The sequence below is a fragment of the Maniola hyperantus genome, chromosome 6, assembly GCF_902806685.2.
Source record: "Maniola hyperantus chromosome 6, iAphHyp1.2, whole genome shotgun sequence".
NCBI classification, from domain to species: Eukaryota; Metazoa; Arthropoda; class Insecta; order Lepidoptera; family Nymphalidae; genus Maniola; species Maniola hyperantus.
This window is the reverse complement of record NC_048541.1, coordinates 10,250,366-10,264,524: the sequence shown is the minus strand read 5'-3', so window position 1 is coordinate 10,264,524 and position 14,159 is coordinate 10,250,366.

Genomic DNA, 14,159 nt, shown 5'->3' with positions numbered 1-14,159 from the left:
CACACTTTGATCATTTTTGCATCACCAAAACTGTACGAGGTCCGAAAGTCAATTATCGGTTAGTGAGGAGCACTTAGCCGTCGTCGGTCAGTAATCTTGTTACGCCGTTTAATCGATCCTACGTTAAATCGATTCAGTCGGCCGCTGTAACCTGAACCATCACCGGTCATTTTAACGCCTGATTATTCACCTGAGGTGTGGACGGAAATATTAACTAAAAATTTACGTCAGCTCGTTTTATAACATACCTACTAACTGATGACCACGACTTTGTCTGCGTAGATTTAGATCTTAAAAAATCCCGTACGACCTCTTTGATTTTGAGGGATAAAAAGTACTCTATATCCATTTTCTGGATGCAAGGGATCTTTGTACCAATGATACTCTGACGTCCTCATTGTGATTTAGGTTTTTCAAAACCTGAATCCCAAGTTCATCTCTGTGATGTAAGCTATTTCTAGCTAGCTAGAAAAGCTAGCAGACAGAAAGACACTTTTACATTCATAATATTAAGTAGCTATATGTAAAAAGGGATTTGTTGATGATTCATGATCATCATGATCAACCCATCGCCGGCTCACTACAGAGCACGGGTCTCCTCTCAGAGTGAGAAGGGTTTGGTCATAGTCTACCAAGCTGGCCGAGTGCGGATTGGCAGACTTCACGCACTTTTGAGAACATTGTGGAGAACTCTCAGGCATGCAGGTTTCCTCGCGATGTTTTCCTTCACCGTTAAAGCAAGTGATATTTTAATTACTTAAAAACGCACATAACTCCGAAAAGTTAGAGGTGCGTGCCCGGGATCGAACCCCCGACCTCCGATTAGAAGGCGGACGTCCTAACGCACTAGGCTATCACTGTTTTTGATTAAGTTTTGCATATTTTTGAATAGCAGTGATGGCAGCACTACCTACAAGTTTTGCCCCATGTTCTTTACGTTAGCAGCTCTGTCGTGATATCACATTTTGCCACCTCCACATTTTATCGAGTAATTAAGTCGATTATCGGACGTCGACACCTAGATAGACGTCGTGATGTGTCAGTAATCTTGTTATGTCGTTAAATCGATTTAACGTTATGTAATCGTTTTTACGTCGCTGCATATAATCATATTCCGTTGCAAATAGATTATTATTGGTACAAAGAGAGACACTTAGAAGTTAGTTGGAAGTAGTAGTTTCATTACGTAGTGTAATCGATTCAATTTGTAGTCTATTAAATTGGGTATTGTAAAGTTTAAAAAAATAACGCTTGTATTAATATCATTATAGATCTCATACTCTGACCAGACTCAGTGTAGGTATAAAATGCAAATACGGACGATCAGTAATATTGGTACTTTAATCGATTCGTCATTCAATTAATTTATGCTGTAAATGTAATATGTGTCTTACTCCACGCATCATTTGAGCGGACTGGAAAATATTCACTCAAAATGAACTCGATTTTAAATATTTTACAAAATATGTTAAGCGCTGACAGAAGGGCTGGCTCATTTTTTGCGCATCAAATCAGCCTGGCTGTCCAGCGCGGAAATGCAGCCAGTATTCTTGGCACCATTCCACGTGGGCATGATTTGTATAGTAATTAGATAAGGCTACCTTTAATTTTTATTGTAATATTTTCATTAAAAAAAAGCGCGTCAAATAAATAGTTCAACAGAATAATAGCATACAGCAGTAAGTAAGTGTTACTCCATACAGAGTCGTTTCGTCTTAGTTTATTATCCAATGATAATACTCCACAGTCCACATATGCAAAGCTTACAGTTCGTTCTTTCTTACAACTTACACATTCGTATTTAAAAAAGTGAAGCCAATTGCGTGCTTGGCAGGCGCGTAACGGTTCAGACTGCCTATCTGCGCGTTGTTTACACAACTGGGTAATACGACGACTATACGAGCATGCTTCAAAAATTGTTAGTAGCAGTGTTGCAGTGTTAACATAATATTCATAATTCAACTGCTGGGTCCCACATAAGCGCGAAAGCTTCGCGCCTCTTTTGCGTTTGCCTCGACGAAGGTAGATACCTATGCGTTTTGCTCGATCGAGACGCATCTATATTCTATATTATCAATCGGGGATTGGGACGCCCCGCACACCCGCACAGCCCCCGTGCTAACCCGGTGTGGGATACCGCGTGTGCGGGGCGTCCCCCCTCCTCATACCCCAATTGCTATCTCGACCTGTCGCGAACTGTAGGTATATATCGTCCTTAAATTATGACAAAGTTACTCAGTAACAAAAGACGTTAGTACGCTAACCTAATTTCCCCCCAATAGGTGGACAGATGACATCAAACGAGTCGCAGGAGCCGCTACCGGTGCAAGACCGTGGTTTTTGGAAGTCCCTACAAGAGACCTATCGGTTGATAATGATGATGATGATAGTGATGAACTTACTATCTTGTACTACCTTACTATCTCCCTTTCAAGAATTTTTATATAAAACTAGCTGTTGCCCGCGACTTCGTACGCGTGGAATTAGGTTTTTTACAAATCCCGTGGGAACTCTTTAATTTTCCGGAATAAAAAGTAGCCTATGTCCTTCCCCGGGATATAAGCTAACTCTGTACCAAATTTTATCAAAATCGGTTGAACGGTTGGGCCGTGAAAAGCTAGCAGACAGACAGACGGACAGAGAGACACACTTTCGTATTTATAATATTAGTATGGAAATATGGATATGTGTTAACAAAATCTTTAAAAAATACGCTTTCTCATTGGTACTAAATACATAAGCAATGACCAATTTTGCGATTCGACTCGTGTTCGTAGATATAATCGTGATAGGCTTAATGACTCCTTCTAATTGGGGCCTAAGATTTGGAAGCCATTGTCTTACATATTCATAGAGGCTAAACCTTCGAGCAGGTAGTATAATTTATTCAGAGGCATCGGACATGCAAATTGGGGAATATCGGTCATGTTTATGTCAGATTTGAGTGAAAATTATTGCGAATTGGCTTTCTGTGTAAGTACCTACCTCCCGGTGTTAGACGTGTCTTGAATTATATTACTATTGACTAAGAATAATTGTTATTGTTATCTCTACTATTATAAAATTCTAACAGTCTGTCTGTTTATTTATCAATACTACCCATATTATAAATCCGAGAGTGTGTTTGTTTGTTGGCTTATTGCTCTGTTAGTTTGTCCTTCAATCACACCGCATCGAAGCAATAGATTGACGTGATTGTAGCATAATATACTAAGTACTTTTTAAATAAAAAAACCGGCCAAGTGCGAGTCAGGCTCGCGCAATGAGGGTTCCGTACTACAGTCGAATTTTTTCGACATTTTGCACGATAACTCAAAAACTATGATGCTAAAAAATAAATAAAAATCTGTTTTAAAATGTACAGGTGAAGAACTTTCATATGATACCCCACTTGATATAGTCACTCACTTCGATAGTTGAAAATACTAATAATTAGTTCATGACCACAATAATTTATTGTGTGATCTAACCCTAAATTCACGGTTTTCAGATATTTCCCCAAATGTCAGCTATAAGATCTACCTACCTGCCAAATTTCATGATTCTAGGTCAACGGGAAGTACCCTGTAGGTTTCTTGACAGACAGACAGACAGACAACAAAGTGATCCTATAAGGATCCTATAAGGGTTCCGTTTTTCCTTTTGAGGTACGAAACCCTAAAAATAAAGATTTCCCATCCATTTTTAGAAATCTAAATCCACGCGAATGAAGTCGCGGGCATCAGCTAGCAGTCTTCTTCTTCTTTGCGCGCCTCTCCGACTAGTGAAGGTTGGCAGTCAGCTTTGTGTATTCCACTCTGTTCTTCGCGAGGCGAAATATTTCTGCAGCACTCGCGATTCCCGTTCACTCCCGGATGTAGCGCAGCCAGTACTTTTTTCTAGTAGCTAAAAGTACAGTAAATTAATCTGTAATAATCCAATTCTACAGTACGATGTTGTCTCACCATAATCACCAAACCATGTCTGCTGCATGGTCTAGGACGTAAAATTGTTACTCTGATGTAAAACAGCCTTAATATTAATTAAATCCGGTCCACTAGAAACTGAAATACAAAGCATCGTAAATCCAGATTTATGTAAGATTTGAAATGTAGTTACTCATAAATAGCTTTACTATTATCAACAAACTACTTTACTACAAAATCAGCTCTTCTTATATCTCATACTAGCTGCCCCGGCAAACTTCGTACCGCCACAGTCGATTCTTTTTCAGGAACTTTTTTAATTTTTTCTCTCCTTAAGAACCATCCTCGTACTTCAAGGAATATTATGAAAAAATAATTAGCGAAATCGGTTCAGCTATTCTCGAGATTTGCGATCAGCAACACATTCAGTGATTCATTTTTAAATATAGAGATATACCTTTATATATATATATGTATATAAAAACAAGAGAGAAATGCTTGCAAGAGAGAGAGAGAGCATTTAAAGTTACAGTGTGTTTTTTGTTCTATACCTTTGCAGTTATTAGTTCAAATTAAAATTCGAATAATCGATATCCAAACTACCATTAGCCAAGACAGTCACGTCTGGCTACAGATCGTCAAAGAGGAACTAATCCGAACTATGATTAATTGAATTTGGGAGTAGCTCGAGCAATACCAACAGTGCCTCGAATCTGTTACTTCAGCCGACGTCTAATACAGTCTATAACTTTGTTCACGTACTTGCAAAATCTGTTCAACTTCCCTTGAAGTTTCACCTGACAGGTTAAGATTTCGCTACAGTTGTGTTTGAGTAGCAAACTGTTCGGCTATTTTGGATTATAAATTCAGGTAAGAGAATATTATGCGGATTTCAATCTAACCAACTTTATCAAAGCCAATGCAGGCTTGTACGAGTCGAATATCTCTAAATGAATTATCATCATTTAAGTAGTAGGAGTTGATTTATCCTTTATGGAATGAAACAAATGATTTTTATGTGTTTTTTCATGTTTATTGTGATTATAATGGATACTAGCTAATGCCCGCGACTTCATCCGCGTGGAATTAGGTTTTTGAAAAATCTCGTGGGAAGTCATTGATTTTTTGGGATAAAAAGTAGCCTATGTCACTCTCCAGGTCTTTATCTATACCCATACACAAAATCACGTCAATCCGTTGCACCGTTGCGACGTGATTGAAGGACAAACCAACAAACAAACACACTTTCACATTTATAACAAGGGTACTGATAGTAGGTCTTATAGCACAAGTAAAGAAATAAATCCGAAAACCGTAAATTTGTGGTTATATATTACAAAAAAAAAATTAAAATGTGTTCATAAACAAATATTTTATATTTTCAATTTTCAAAGATAGAAGAACTATACCAAGTGGGGTGTCATATAAAAGGACTTAACTTGTTCATTCTAAAACAGATTTTTATTTATTTTTATCCATAATATTTTTGTTTTATCTTGGAAAAAACAGAACCCTCGGTGTGCGAGTCTGACTCGCGCTTTGCTGGTTTTTTTACATTAAAACTTTCACTCAAACCACTGCAATATGCATCTCTACTATGGGAAATTAAGTAACTTCCCAAACTGAACACCACTAATGCGAAGTTCATTCAGGGTCCGAGTAATAATGTTATTCTGATACGTCGTACACAGAAAGTACATTTAATTAATGGATTTATTCCCGGAGTAGGGTCCACAGGCGGCCTGTTACTCTTGTTTTAACAGGGGTCAGCCACAAGTGGGAATAGTGCTTAAGTTTTTGATAGTTTGAACGGCTTGAGTATTTACTGCTTAAGTTTAAGGGTCAGTGGAGGAAGTTCGATCCCCGGGGGGAAACACTGATTTACTATAATAATACATCTACCCATGCATAGTAGGTATATCTAAGTAATATTATGCAACATTTGATTAATACGGGTTTCTGGCAGACACTTTTACGTCTGTTTAGTCTTTTCTAAGTACGAGTACCTACTTGTTTTTTTCGAAAAAGCATAACTCTTTTCTCGGCATGCCTTTTTCTGTTTTTATATCGCATGGAGTTCCCGTATTCGAACTTTATGCAACAAAAACTGAACGTCACATACTACTCAATAGGCACCTACCTACTATAAATGCGAATGTCTTTCTGTCTATTAGTGTGGTATTTAGGTACTATTATAATATTACAATAGTAAGTACTATATAGTATACTACCTAAATATAAAGAAAGTGTGTCTATCTTTGCGTCACGTCACGGAGTTTCACTAAATTTGGTACAGAAATAGTTTGCATTCTGAAGATGCAGATAGGCTTATCTTTGTAAATCAAGAGTTCCCATGGGATTCTTAGAAACCTAAATCCACGCGGACAAAGCCACTGGTAGTAATATAATAGATATAATATTATATCTCATGTATACTGATATTTTTATCTATGTTATAGATAGCTACCAATCTAAACGCAAACGTACTATGTTAAGTTACAGTACAAAGTAAAAACTAAGCAGCATTTAATTTTCGTAGCTTAGAAAGTTAGCGTTAGTTTCCTTTGGTCAGTGCGCCGAGCTAAAGGCTAACGAGTTAATACGTACCGGATCCGACGGCCGTCGGGATTCGAACCCCGGACGCTGGAGGGGTAGATTTATTAGGAGGCTATTTCTAAATACCACCGGGATCACGATTTCAAGTTAAATCCCGGTTCCCTGGCACTTAAGCTTTCTAAATTCCTAGTTTAGGGCAGTTGGTTTAGTTTTAATGGAAATATTGTTGGACGACCTCCCTGGCGCAGTGGTATTAAGCGCTGTGGTCTTATAAGTGGGAGATCCCGGGCTCGATTCCCGGCAGGGGTTTGGAATTTTATAATTTCTAAATCTCTGGTCTGGTCTGGTGAGAGCTTTCGGCCGTTGATGGTTACCACCCTACCGGCAAAGCCGTACCGCCAAGCGATTTAGCGTTCCGGTAGCGTTCCGATACGGTAAATAGTTATTAAATAATGACTAAGTAATATTACATTGCATGTTAATATTTACTAATAGTGCAGAAACGTGCAGAAAAGATGTGGGCCTTTTTACCAGCCCAACTAGCCTAGCCTTAATACTAATAGGACCTGGTCCTTATTGGGTCAAAAAATGTTCTTATACCGTTTTAGTATTTTTTTTAAGAAATCCATACTTCCATATTAATATGATAAAAGCGAAAGTGTGTCTGTCTGTCTGTCTGCTAGCTTTTCACGGCTCATCCGTTCAACCGATTTTGGCTACTTTTGATCCCAAAGAATCAATAAGTTCCCACGGGATTTTTATAAATCTAAATCCACTCGGAAGAAGTCGTAGGCATCATCTATTATTATATAAATTCTTACTTTTATTGTAACAACATTATAAGACTTCTTTCTGACTTAATTTAAGAGTAGGTAAGGAGGTGTACCTTCACTATTGTTCCAACCATAGTAGGTAAGTACCTTCTTTCAAAACAAATTAAAGCAAAATAAAAATTAAAAGGGCTAAACAAAGAAACTCTTTTAAAAATACTTTTTGAAGTCACAAACCATTGTAAAGGAAGTCGCAACAAATCAAAAGAGTAATAAAGGCGAGTCTTACAACTCTTTAAAGCAGGGAGAAGTATTTCTTTCATCGGTCTCGGAGTTGCGAGTCGGGAATTTCCTGGAACAAGTAAGCGGAATCGGGAACAACTTCCTTTCCCGGATGCAACTGCACGTAGACTGGTATGCAGTTTTCTTTTTTGTTAGGCATTATGAGTCATTACCCTTGAAACAATTCTGAGTAAATATCAATTCAATGATAAAAGCTCAATGGTTTAAAAGCGAATTGAAATCGTGGTAGATTTCAATTTCAACACTTACAAATTACAATATAAGATTCTTACTTAACTCATTTATGTCATAACGTACATACAACGAGGACTATAATAGGTTTCTCCTTTTACGATAAAATGGTACCTCGAAACACATTCCGTGTCTAAATGATTTAAAGGAAAACAGGGAAAGTCATTTTCACAAGCTAAATATCTATTATTACTTTTATTAAAAATCCAAATTAAGACATTTGTTAAAACAAAACAATTAAAAAAAAATTAATAAGTCTCAATGATGTATAAGTCTCAAGAAGAAGAAACTCAAATATTTGTTACGTTGTTTTAGTACATTTACTGGAATCACATTAGCAGGTACTTATCCAACTAGTTGTACCTAAATATAAACTACTTAAAATACAATGCAAATCGAGGAACTAAACTAACACAATAAGTTATAACGGGCAAACATTAAATAGACAATCCCAATTCAATATTGATTTCAGTTTATCTAACGATATAATCAACCATAATTTGCCTTAACTTTGGATATTATCCGAAACTTGATTTAATCCTTCCAAATGTGTGCTGTGCGAGAAATTTTAAAGTAAAATAAACTTTAGTCGATTTAAAGACAGCTATAGTTTTATTAGACCCAATCAATATCACATTTGCATAGGTTTAAACATGATATCAATATATACAGGATGTAACCAGAACGCTAACAAAAACATAGCGTTATTATTATACTAGCTAAACACACTCCACCAATAACCGTTTGCCTCATTTTGTAGTTTTAGTGATTTAGTATTTTTCAAACCCGCAATGTATAGCGTGCAAAACTCGGGTCGATGCCTCGCCTACAACTTTCTTTGCCAGCGTTTTGGTTACATCCTGTATAAAAGGAAAAGCTGACTGACTGCTCAAACTACTGATCGGATCGGGCTGTAATTTCGCATGCAGATAGTTATTACTTACATATAATGTACACATCCGCTAAGAAAGGATTTTTGAAAATTAAATCCCTAAAGAGGTAAAGTAGGGGTTTGAAATTTATAAACTCCACGCCGACGAATTCGCAAGCATAAGCTAGTTTAGTTAGGTATATATTAGAACATAGGTACTTGGCGGTACGGTTTATCATTTTTTTACGTTTTGACCTACTTGCGAAGCGAATATTGACTCATTTACAGTTACACCATGGGTAGTTTAATTTTTTTTTTTTTTTTTTTTTTTTTTTTTTTTTTTAATACAATAAAACTTAAAGCTAGCCTTATCTAATTACTATATAAATCATGACCGCGTGGAATGGTGCCAAGAATACTGGCTGCATTTCCGCGCTGGACAGCTAGGCTGATCCGCTGCGCAAAAAATGAGCCAGCCCTTCTGTCACCAGTTGAGGCTATTAATCGCGGTGAAATGTCTCGTAAAAAATTTTTAGCACTAAGACTCCATGGCCCCAGGGTCTCCACGGCAAACGGCACAAAAATGTAACTCTCTATAAGAGAGGCATACTTGCGCCGCTTGCCGTTTTCAGCTGTTTCTGCTGCGGCTCCCGGTCTTGATGCTGTCTTCCTGATATGACACGGGGCCAATGTGTCAACGCAAGTTGCGTCCCACATTAGCGCCCGTCCCCGTTCCCAGGGAACCAGCGTCAATCCATCAGGTCTCTTGCCATCATCCCGACTAATCCCTGCCGGCTCAATGAGCGCAGGAATATTTATGGTGGCAAGAGCTCTTTTAATTGTATCGTTAAGAGAGCCATGCCTAAACAGCCTACCGGAGCTCCTTTGGCAAGAGAGTCCGTGGATTTTAATTATTATATATAAATAGTAGTTTAATTATTTTTACTAAATTTCCACCAGTTACTAGTAGTTTACATACATATCTTGGTTATATACATATCTCAAGGTTTCACTGAACTAAAAAAAACTGAAAAAAGAACAACTGCGTCCTAACTTCCTACGGGGTTAAAACGTAAACATACGAGGACAATTCTTGATATAAAGCTAGTTCTATAGACTTGTTGCTTATGTATCAAAGCGGAATGTCTTCAATGTAAGTAAACGTACACCTTGGCATCAAGTGTAACACAATGGGGCCTCCGTTTTCCTCCTCATAGTTATCTCTATTAATTTCCTGTGTAAACAATTCAATCAATGTTTCTTGACGTTGGGGGTGTGAAAGCTTAGAACATAAGTGCCTATTTAACCATCTATAGTAATTTGATTTTATCAGCAGAAATGCTTGTGTCTTTAAATTATTTTAGTATCAATATCCGATAGATTCGAGACATGGTTGCTCGAATGGTTGCAGAAACGAGGAGATCCGTAGGAGCAATTGGCATAGCTCAACGAGTTGCGAAGCTGAAGTGGCAATAAGCGGTGCATAGTCTGAAAAACCGATAAATTTCTGTATCCCAAGGTGTTGGGATGGCCAACGCATAATGGATAGCGTAGCAAAGTGTACAAGTCGCAGGAAGCTGCGGGATTCAGGCTCGCAAGATCGTGGCGTGTGGAAGTCCCTACAAGGGACCTATTGGCGACAGTAAATAGACATCTATAGATTGATAATGATGATGATCAGTCGAGGATCACTAATATCATATAAGAAAAATATCAAAACAAAATAGTTTTCTAAACTTCATAAAGAGAGAAACTTTTTGCACGTAATATTATTTTGTTAACAGCGGTTTAGTTTTCAAGTTAGAGTTTTCTAACAGGTATTGAACTCTTTCACTAACAATCTTATTACAATACTGGTAAAAAATGTTATACATAAAATTTTGAATAAGTACTTTGCCTGAATATTTGATTTTAAGCATCCACAGTGTTTCACCGACAGCGGTCCTAAAATTTTAATCCGACGGTGAATATTTCAATATTGCATGTAAATCGTATCGTAAAACTCTTCAATATCGTGCACTTTATAACACTAAAATGTGAATACACTCTCCTCGTATAATCAAATACTCCGACCGTCAGTGTGGAGTTGAAATAGAATTTTTTCGCCCTTAAAAATTGCGATCACGTATCTAATATAGTGAAAACAATATTCTAGTGACCGGGTGATTTCAGCACAGATGCCTGCCCTTTCAATATTATGTAGGTAAAGCAAACTTTGTGATTGCTATGAAATATGAGTGTCATATCAGGGTACTTTGGCCTTTCTGTCTCAACTTATGAGATAATAATATTTTTTAATTTAATACATCAAGGTTTCAATATAATGAAGATAAAGCAAGCTCCGTGATTGCTATGAAATATAAGTGTCATGTTACGGCGGTCACTCACTCATCCGACCCGAGTCCGTGAAAATACGTTCCTTTTTGTTTTGTATGGGAGCTTATGACATATGTCGTAGATAATCGCTGGTATTCTCACGGATGACGGATAGAACTCGGATAACGGAAGTGCAGTGCGTAATCGCCGTCTGGGTATGCTCTTTCTGCCGCTTACATAAGAGATTTAAAATAAAATAAAATTAAACACAAAGGTTATCACAAAACTTTCCTAATGCAATGAAAAGGACATAATTGTATGCCTAATATAAAAAATACTGTGCTGTTTTTTTAACTTTATACTTAAGTAGACTATAGTGCTTGGAGCTATGTTTTAAATGAAGTGCTCTTTATTTCATACACTGTATAGGTACTAACACGGGCTTACAACAACTAAGTAATATATTTTCCTCCCTCGCGATTTCACGAAATTATTTTTGTATAGGCAACATTAATTTCGATTTTCGATCACATTTTTGCGATAACATAGTATCAAAATTTCAAATCGCATATATCGTTTGGCGTCGCGTGGGTACTAAATGGTTAGGGGCGTTTGTAAAATGCGTATTGATATAAAATCCATATAAAAAACCGCATTAATCTATGGGTACTTATCTCGAGCGTGTTATTTAATGACGCGTCGTTTCGTGGTTATTTGTAACTTTTATAGCGATAGATGGCGTTCGATGATGTGGTATAGATAGGGGATTTTTATTGCATGCTTGACGCTGCGCCGTACCCTTTAGGGAGTTTAAAAAGCCTTTATAATTTTGAAATGACACTTATTTCAAAAGTAGACAGATCCATTAGGTATAAAAGGCAACCAAAAAATATTTTATGATAACAAATATTTTGAAAGGATTTTGTAATATTGTTATAAACATGACGTATTTATATTAGACTAGTTAATGTCGCGAATCGCGATTTTTGCGATTCATTTGCGTGGATTTAGGCTTAAAATTCAATGGGATTTTTTTAATTTTCTTAGATAAAAAGTAGCCTTTCTTACTTTCCAGGTCTTTATCCATGCAAAAATCACGTCGATCCGTTGCTCCGTTTTGAAGGACAAACCAATAAACAAATAGGTACACTTTCGCATTTATAATATGGGTAGTGATTCTAGGACACTGAAAACTGTTTCCTTAGATTCTTATAGCTCATTAGAAAATAGTACCTAGTTATTTAAAAAGGACCATCTGGGTTCTTTATAAATAATTACTACTACTTTTTTCATCTAAATATAAGTAGGTAGACATATTGTTATTCGTAGAGGAGAGCTATAGAGGTCATTGTCAAAGTTTTTGAAAATTAAATGTATAGAACAAATCATAAAAAATTCTCTTTTTACTTTTTCATTTCAATGCATTGAAATAAAATAAGCAATAGCAATAAACAAATAGGTACACTTTCGCCTTTATAATATGGGTAGTGATTCTAGGACACTGAAAACTGTTTCCTTAGATTCTTATAGCTCATTAGAAAGTAGTACCTAGTTATTTAAAAAGGACCATCTGGATTCTTTATAAATAAGTACTACTACTCTTTTCATCTAAGTATAAATAGATAGACATATTGTTATTCGTAGAGGAGAGCTATAGAGGTCATTGTCAAAGTTTATAAAAATTAAATGTATAGAACAAATCATAAAAAATTCTCTTTTTACTTTTTCATTTCAATGCATTGAAATAAAAATAAGCAATAGCTATAATATATTAAAATTAAAACGCTTAAACCGTTTACGAAACTAAACAGAAAATTCAACATGTAAAGGGAATGCATTAAAAAAGCGGGCAGTTTATCAGACGGCGATTATTCGGAACATTTTCCTGGACGGTCGCCGATTTGCATGAAATATAAAGGTGACCGCGCATAGTTCCCTTTGTTTATGGCGGTCACTAGACGTTGCCGTTGTTTTGTTTACTCTCCCCTTTCGCATTCCTGTCTTACTTCCTTTATTGTCTTACTTTCCACTCGCGAGCTGGATATAACATATTTGTTATGACCGGCCAAAAGCAAAATTATATTATCTGTTTCAATGTAGGTACCTACTTTAAATTTAATAAAAATCAAAAGGTAGCTTTTTGTTTGTTTTGATAGGAAGTCAAGTAAGGACAAGTAAGCCTTTGAGCTGTAGAGAAAATTGACTAGCTACGACAAAGGTACGTAACCTTTTACGTATGATAATACTAGAGATGCCCACTGAGTTCATCCACGTGGATTGAAGTTATTTCACAAAATTGATTACACAGATGGGGCTTAAAAAGCTAGCAGACAGACAGACACACTTTTGCATTTATAATAATATAATAATAAGTATGGATGCATCCGTTAGTAGTATATCTAAATATATAAAAGGAAAAGGTGGAAAAACTGACTGACTGGTCTATCAACGCACAGCTCAAACTACTGGACGGATCGGGCTGAAAGGCATGCAGATAGCTATTATGACGTAGGCATCTGCTAAGAAAGGATTTTTGAAAATTTTACCCCTAAGGGGGTGAAATAGGGGTTTGTGTTGTTGTCAATTTGTGTAGTCCTCGTGGACCAAGTCGCGAGCATAAGCTAGTTAATATAATAAAAAGTCTGTACCAGTTCAAATCACAATGATATATTAATGTCTGTAACTTTTGACCGCACAATTCTTTCGTCGCGCCGGTTTTATTGAATTACCCCAAGCTGTCAATTGAGTGTCATATTGACAACAATCGACACTCGATCATTCTTCCTTTTCTAATGAGGGGCGACGTATTGAAGTCCAAAGTGGAATTATTAAAAAACCATTTAGATGTGGGGCAAACACCGTGATGGATGGACTCTCGAATCCGATCCATTTCAATTTCAGCGGCCGATGTCTCTGTGTAGTAAAGGGTGAATCCCTTGCGTATGGTAATTCGTTTTAAGTCGACCGTGTAGCTTTGTTTCTGTTTAAAATGTTTCGTATAAATATTAGCTTTAGATATTTTGTTGAGCGTAAATTTCATTCTGCGTGGATATGTTTGTTATGTTTAATAAAATATAATAATACGTAAAATTTATGAAATATATTTTGTATGAGTTGAGTAAAGAAATATACGAATATATAGACAGCTTTCTTGTAATGGCAGATAAATTAATGCAATTTTTTAAGTAAGTTAACGTAAGGGATTGA